This window comes from Caretta caretta, chromosome 16 (assembly GCF_965140235.1).
Source record: "Caretta caretta isolate rCarCar2 chromosome 16, rCarCar1.hap1, whole genome shotgun sequence".
NCBI lineage: Eukaryota > Metazoa > Chordata > Testudines > Cheloniidae > Caretta > Caretta caretta.
Window position 1 is genome coordinate 4,777,824 of NC_134221.1, and position 6,740 is coordinate 4,784,563.

A 6,740-nucleotide genomic window follows, 5' to 3' on the forward strand; every position below is an offset into this window, starting at 1 on the left:
TAAATTGGGTGCCAGCTCCCTGACCCCACCAGTCTGTCAGCCACCCAAACAATCCCCTCAGGGCTCTGCCAGCCCTCCCTTTGCCTGGCAGGTTAACAATAGGTGTACTCCAGCCCCTGAACCCCACTGAAAGTGTCCTCCTTTAGTATCCCGCCCCTGGCCATGGACAGTCACAGAAATTACCAACTTTGCTGTCCCCAAGGAACAATATTCACACAGTGTGACTGGTACAACTCAGGAGCAGGTCCTTCATAACATCACAGCTCTGAGATACATTTATAGTGAAACAAACATAAGTTTGTTATCAAAGATTAAGAGAAAGTGAGTAGGGATAACAAATGGAAACGGAAATGGTCATGTATAAAACCAAAGTATAACACACTTCTTAGAATCTAAACTTAACAAGCTACCTGTCTACGAGCATTCTTATCACACCCTCAGCTTCCTTGCAGTGGTTCATAGATTCCCAGGCCATGAGGGAATATTGTAGTTCTGACAGAGTCCCCACCTGGAAAGAGGGACCCCTGTGCCCTCCAAACCTCCCTCTCACACTGTGATACTGACGTCAAGCTACAAACTTCTGGCAGGTACTGCACTTACACAGACATCCACAGGCAGGGACACACCAAATTGAGTCCCATGAATGAGCTCCCAGCCACTCATGAACCAATAAGGAGGCTTCAGTCAACTTCCCCCCAACTCCCCAGTCTTGCACCCCAGAACTCTACCTTCTTGCCCTGGTCAGAAGCCTGGCCAGTGTAAGCTCATTACCTAGTTTGCCACTTTGTCAAAGGAAAGTGGACATGCACCAGCCTTTGTAATCTGAGCTGAAATTTCCCCAAGCACTTCAACCAAAATACACTGTTTTAGGTTAAATATAAAACAGATTTATTAAATATAAAAAGATTTTAAGTGATGATAAATAGCAGGCACAGAGCTCAGAGTTGGTTACTTAAGAAATAAAAGTAAATTTGCAGTCTGTCTCACCCTGTCAGATGGTACAAGCAGGTTACAGTTCCTCAATACACAGGCTGGGACTACCTTCCCGCCTGGCACCAAACTTCCCCAGTTCAAAGTCTTTGTCTTCCAGACGTGCTTCCAGGTGTTGAGATGGGGGAGGAGGGGTGGAGCAGAAGGCCAAGTGATGAGGTCACTGTCTCCCTTTTTATACCTTCTTCCAGCTGTTAGAAAGCTCCTCGCTGTGACATGGGGGTCAGTCAGTCCCCACTGGTCAAGCCATCTCCATAGGCATAGGTGCCTTCTCTAAAGAGCCTCTGGGATAGGGAATTGTTTTCTTGATGGGCCATTAATGCTGTCTGGGCCCTCCTTTGTCGCAACTGAAAGGCTGGCTGTGGGTGTTCGCAACTGCACAACATATTTCAGTAACACACATAGCAACACTTCATAACTTCACATACAATAACAGTACACACAATTCAACAGGATGCTAATATTCAGCAGATCACGACTTTTAAAATGATACCTAACAAGGCATACTTTGTACATAACACATCATTATATCACAGTAGTGAATATGGGGGTTCCAGGGTGTTGCTTTGAGGTACAGCCTGTAACAGTGATCCTCTAGTCTGACCTCCTGTATAATACAGGCTGGAAAACTGCCCCAAAAGAATTCCTAGAGCAGAGCTTTTAGAAAACCATCCAGTCTTGATTTAAAAATTGTCAATGTTAGAGAATCTACCACAACCCTTGGTAAATAGTTCCAGTGGGTAATTACTTTCACCGTTATAAATGTATGCCTTATTTCCAGTCTGAATTTGTCTAGCTTCTACCTCCAGCCACTGGACTGGATTTCTCTGCTAGATTGAAGAGCCCATTAGTAAATAGTTGTTCCCTATGTCAGTACTTACATAGGACACGCTGGGATCCTGTTTTTATGAATGCAGTCACACTGCCCAATTACCTCCTCAAGTGCAGGTTAAAGGTGTCCATGTGCCTTCCTCTTGTACCCCCAAAGTCCCTTGTTTTTGGCCCGAGTCAGGATGAGCCCTGTGCTCCTTTCCTGGCTCCAAGTTGTCTTCATGTACTCCTGTTGACACTATATGCAAAATGGGCTGCCATTGTGTAGCTTATATTGCTTAATTTACATATGAACCTAGGTAGACTGGTGAATCTACATCCCTTTGTCTGGCAAAACCAGTTTGTGCAGCCTGCCTGGGACACAGACTCAGACATATTTTCAGTCACTGTACAGAACTCCTGACATTTCATGAGCACATACATTTTGCACCCATTGGGGATCAGTACAATACAAACTTTATTAGGCACCTCATGGGGCCCTTTGTGGAAGAATACAATGGCAGCAGTGTGTTAGGAGTAGTGAGTTTGCCAGGCCTGATGGGAATTGCTGTAACAGACCAGTGAATCCTTTGCCAGGTGGCTCATAGGGTAGTGTTACCATACGTCCCACTTCCCCCAGACATCGCCTCTATTTTGAGTCTCCGTCCTCTGTCCGGGCGGATTTTTCAAATCCCAGGCAATGTCCGGGAATTTTGCAGCGCAGACCTTGCAGCTCAGAAAGAGCCCCAATTGGCCTGCTTCCCAATAGATCCCTCCCCTCCCTGGCAGCTGATTGGCCCATTCCCTTGTAGCCATGGCTGCTGGCTCCCGCCCACCCAGGCCCTGGCTCCCAGCCCTGGGGAGGCGTCCTGCAGGGAGGCGCCGACTGACGGCTGTCTCTGCGTCCTGGGCTTGCACCAGCCACCATGAAAGGGAGCTACACTGCCCCCACCTCCAGTGAGCACCCCTGCCGCTCCCCCAACCGCACCCCCCTTCCGATCCCTCCTCTCTCCCCGTGGTGTCCTTTGTTGGGGAACCTGAACTCTGGTCTCCCTACCTTAGGGTCCCAGACACCCCACCCATCTTCTCTTCGCCATGAAGCCAGTGGGAGCCATGCGTCCTTCTCCCTGATTGCCGGTCAGCCCGCACTGAACACAGAGGTGCATGGCCCAGCGGTTCACTCCCCAGGCTCCTGCCGGGAGCTGCATGTCTCAGGACGCCCAGGCCAGGGACCAGTGTAGGCTCCTGGTGGCCTAGCAAGCCTCGGGCGGCCTTATAAGGCAAATGGAGGTTGAGAAGCCCCAGCCTTGCCCTCCTGTGAAGCCCCCTGGCCCCAGGAGAGAATGTGCAATGGAGGAGCGAGGAGCATGTCCGCTGGCCCTGGAGGGCTGCGCTCACCACACAGCCCAGAACACAGCACGCCAGCGACCACTCATCACTCAGGTTTTGCTGAGGTGGTGTCATCACGATAGGGAGGTTCCAGCAGGAAGGAGACCAGAGGTCCTGGCATTAGGGGAAAGAGGGAATGGGGGCACACAGAGGCCCTGGCAGAGGGGGTCAAGGAGGGGGTTTGCAGGGAGTATCTGAAATAGGGGGGATGGGAGGCTGGCACCCAGGGAGTTTACAGGGGGGAATAAGGGGGATGCAAGGAGCCCCTGGGGGGAGGTATGTGCTTGGCTACCAAAGCCCCAAAGTGTGTGACCCTCTAGCTCTAGCATCTTTGTGTTTGGTAAGAAGAGGGGCAGGAAGGGCCACAGCTGAGTCAGCACTTCGGCAGGGTGGCACCCAGAATATACCTGCACAGATACAGGTGAGCATGTAACAGGGACTTCCATGCAGCCAGGAACAACCCCGGGGAGGAGGGAGGGAGAGAGGGGGCCAGTGGAACTAGGGATGCAGCAGCACCCCCGGCATGAAGTAATAATGGGAATCGCCTGCCTGGCATCCATCCTGCCCAGGGTTTACAGCTTTGGGCCATGGCTCTCAGCGCCCCACGATAAAAGCTGCCCCAGGGTCCAGCATGGAGCCGAAGTCAAGCCGGTTCTTGGTGCCATCGATCAGTTTGCAAACAGCCAGCAGGTGCGACCTGGCTAGCGCCCACAGGGCATGGCCCCTCATGCAGCAGCAGGCATTGGCAGCCCTTTGCTGTGGCCATGTCCCATTTCCCCAGAAAGCTGCCCTCGCTGTGTGGTGTTGGCGTAAGAAGCGTTTAATCTGGGGGCAGGGTGTGTGGCTGGGTTTTTGTTTCATGTTTTATGACATGACGTGAGCGTTAGGTCTCTGCGCACTCCTAGGAACGTCCCACTCGGACTGGTCTATGTGCCGGGTCTGCTACCTCTTGTATCTTATCTGGCCACATTTTATTTAGAGGACTCCAGTTCTATTCTACAATATCCAGGTTCTTATCCCATCATCGTCATTGCACTGCCTAAGCACCTTCCAGCTGTGCGTGAAGTGACGTACCTGCACATCTGTCACGTGGGCCGTTCTCACTCCTCCTCTCTCCCAGGGCTTTGTGTGTGCAGTGCAGTGTTTTGGTAGGTAGGGTTTGTTGTTGCTGGATTTTATAAATATGTTCAGGCTGCTCCATGTTTCCGTTGGTGGTGGCTGGTCTAAGTCCCTTGGAGTGGGAGGTGGGGAGGTTTGAGACGGTTGGTTCCTGCGGGAGTTTCTTCCAGCCCCCAAGAAAGCTCCATCCTGCACGGACAAGCTGTGCTCCGTGCTGTGAGCTCCAGCAGGGAGGCACAGTTCCTAGCAGGTATTGTGCAGCTGGCTGCAGTGTTTTGCACTGGTTTGAAAGGCATGAGGGGTATTTTCCAGAAATACTGTTGGTTGGGTTGGGATCTGTCTAGTTAAAGCTATTATGTAGGTGAAAGCAGAACTTTTGGATCTGAGCCAGTCCCAGAAATGTGCGTGATGACCCACATGTTCTCCCCCTCTCCATGTTGCTCGTGATCACAGAGGTTAGAAGAATGGTGTGATGATTTTCCAGGGAGGCCGAGAGCTCTTCAGAGTACGTCTGTCCAGGAGGCTGCTTCTGTAGGACTCCCACGTCTCTCTTATACACAGTGACCAACTGGGGCTTTATCGTTTATAGCCGACAGGTCTGACTATTGCTCCTTAGGTTCCCCCTGGGCAGCTGAATCTTCTCAGTTCAGTTTCAGCTACAGACATCAACTGGCATGTGTTTTTCCAGCCAGAACCGGTGTGGATGTGGTGTGACAGCTGGAGGCCACTTTCCCAGGCTGCGGTCTTCTGTCATTAGCTCTGTAGCTGGAGACAAGCAGTCTGAGCGCAAGACTCTGTCCGGCTCCCATCTATTTGTGGCATCCTGAGAGCACAGGGAGTGTACTGGGGCTTGGAGGTGTGTTACCGGATTGCCTGGTTTCTTTGCTAAGTGTCCAGTGTTTTGCAGCCAGAGCTGGCTCAGGAAGGCTTTGCTCATCTTAGCACCTGTGAAGGACACTGATTTGGGAGGCTCTGTGGCCAGGGCCGGCTGTTCCATGCCCATGCTGGGTGTGTGGTGTCTGAAGCTGATGGGTGGCCACTTGGCGGCATTCAGGACAGCTGATGTGCTGGAGTCTTTGAGTTGGCTCTTTTCCCTGGCCCTGTATCGAGGGGGCTGGCTGGCATTTTAGGGACAGGTCTCTGACGGACACCCATTCAGTGGTTCAGATGACCCCTGCCAGGGGAGAGACAGAACTGATCATCAGTTATTCTCTTCAGAGCCTCTGCCTGGCAACCAGAGATGAATGTGGAGCCCTGTCCTCTCCCCAGAAGAGGCTGGGGCAGTGCTTGGGGGCAGGAGATCATTGCCAAAGCAGGAGAGTTTCTTTACTACTCCCCCTAACATATTAGTGCCTCCTACTGGGGGTTAGTAGTGCTGCAGGGTGACAGCTCCAGGCCATGCCCGTTCATTCCCTCCACACCCACACTCATTCTGGCCACGCTCACTCATTCCCATGCTCCATGGTCACCCACCCCTCACCAGTCTCTGATCCACCCCTGCACCACAGGCCAAAGGCACTGAGGTGCCTAAAGATGCAGCGAGGAGCCTAGTGGGATTTGCAAACACACTTGATCAGGTTGAGCACCCAACTCCCTTAGGTGCTTCAGTAAATCCCACTAGATGCCTCTGCATCTTTAGGTGCCTGAATACCTCTGTAAACCTGGCACCAAGTCTTCCACTGACCTACCACAAGTCCACAGACCCAGCTAGACTGCCTGGGTCTAGCCCAGAAGGAGCCATTGTGGCCAGCTAGTTTGGATGATACAATTCAAAGGAGACCTGCTCAGGAACTCATAGACTGAGGCCAGAAGGGACTATTGGGATCATCTAGTCTGACCTCCTGCACATTGCAGGCCACAGACCCTTGTTCACTGCCTTTGAAGCCTCTGGAGCTGTGAAGAGTCATTCTCCGAGCCCCGCAGCTCTCCTCTTGCAGGTCTTAGAAGTTGGGCAGGACTTCCTTGTCCTTCTGCATGGGTGGGGAGATCTTGGGAGATCCCTGCCCCGTTAGCACTCCAGGCCACTCCTCTGGCTCAGGACTCCACCCTGGGACTGGGGGTTGTCAATTATTTTTTTGTCAGGGTCCAAATGTCTTGGTCAAGGTATAGTCAAGGTCCACACTCCAGAGACAATAATACAAAAACAATAACAGTAACTATAATAACAATAAAGAAAAAGATTTCAGGGTCCATTCAAAAGCATCAGGTGATCCAGATTTGGCCCATGTCTGCCTATTGACCCCTGCCTGGGACGCACAGGAAGTGACTGTGTTTAGCAGTGATCCATAATCCCTTGTGTGACTATGTCAGTGGAAAGAGCCAGGGTGATGTACTCATGTTCATGAGGCTGATGAACTACGTCCCAGCCCAGCAGTAACTAAGGAGGGTGCTAACCAGCATCTCCCAGCTAATAACAGTTTTGAATCAGCGGG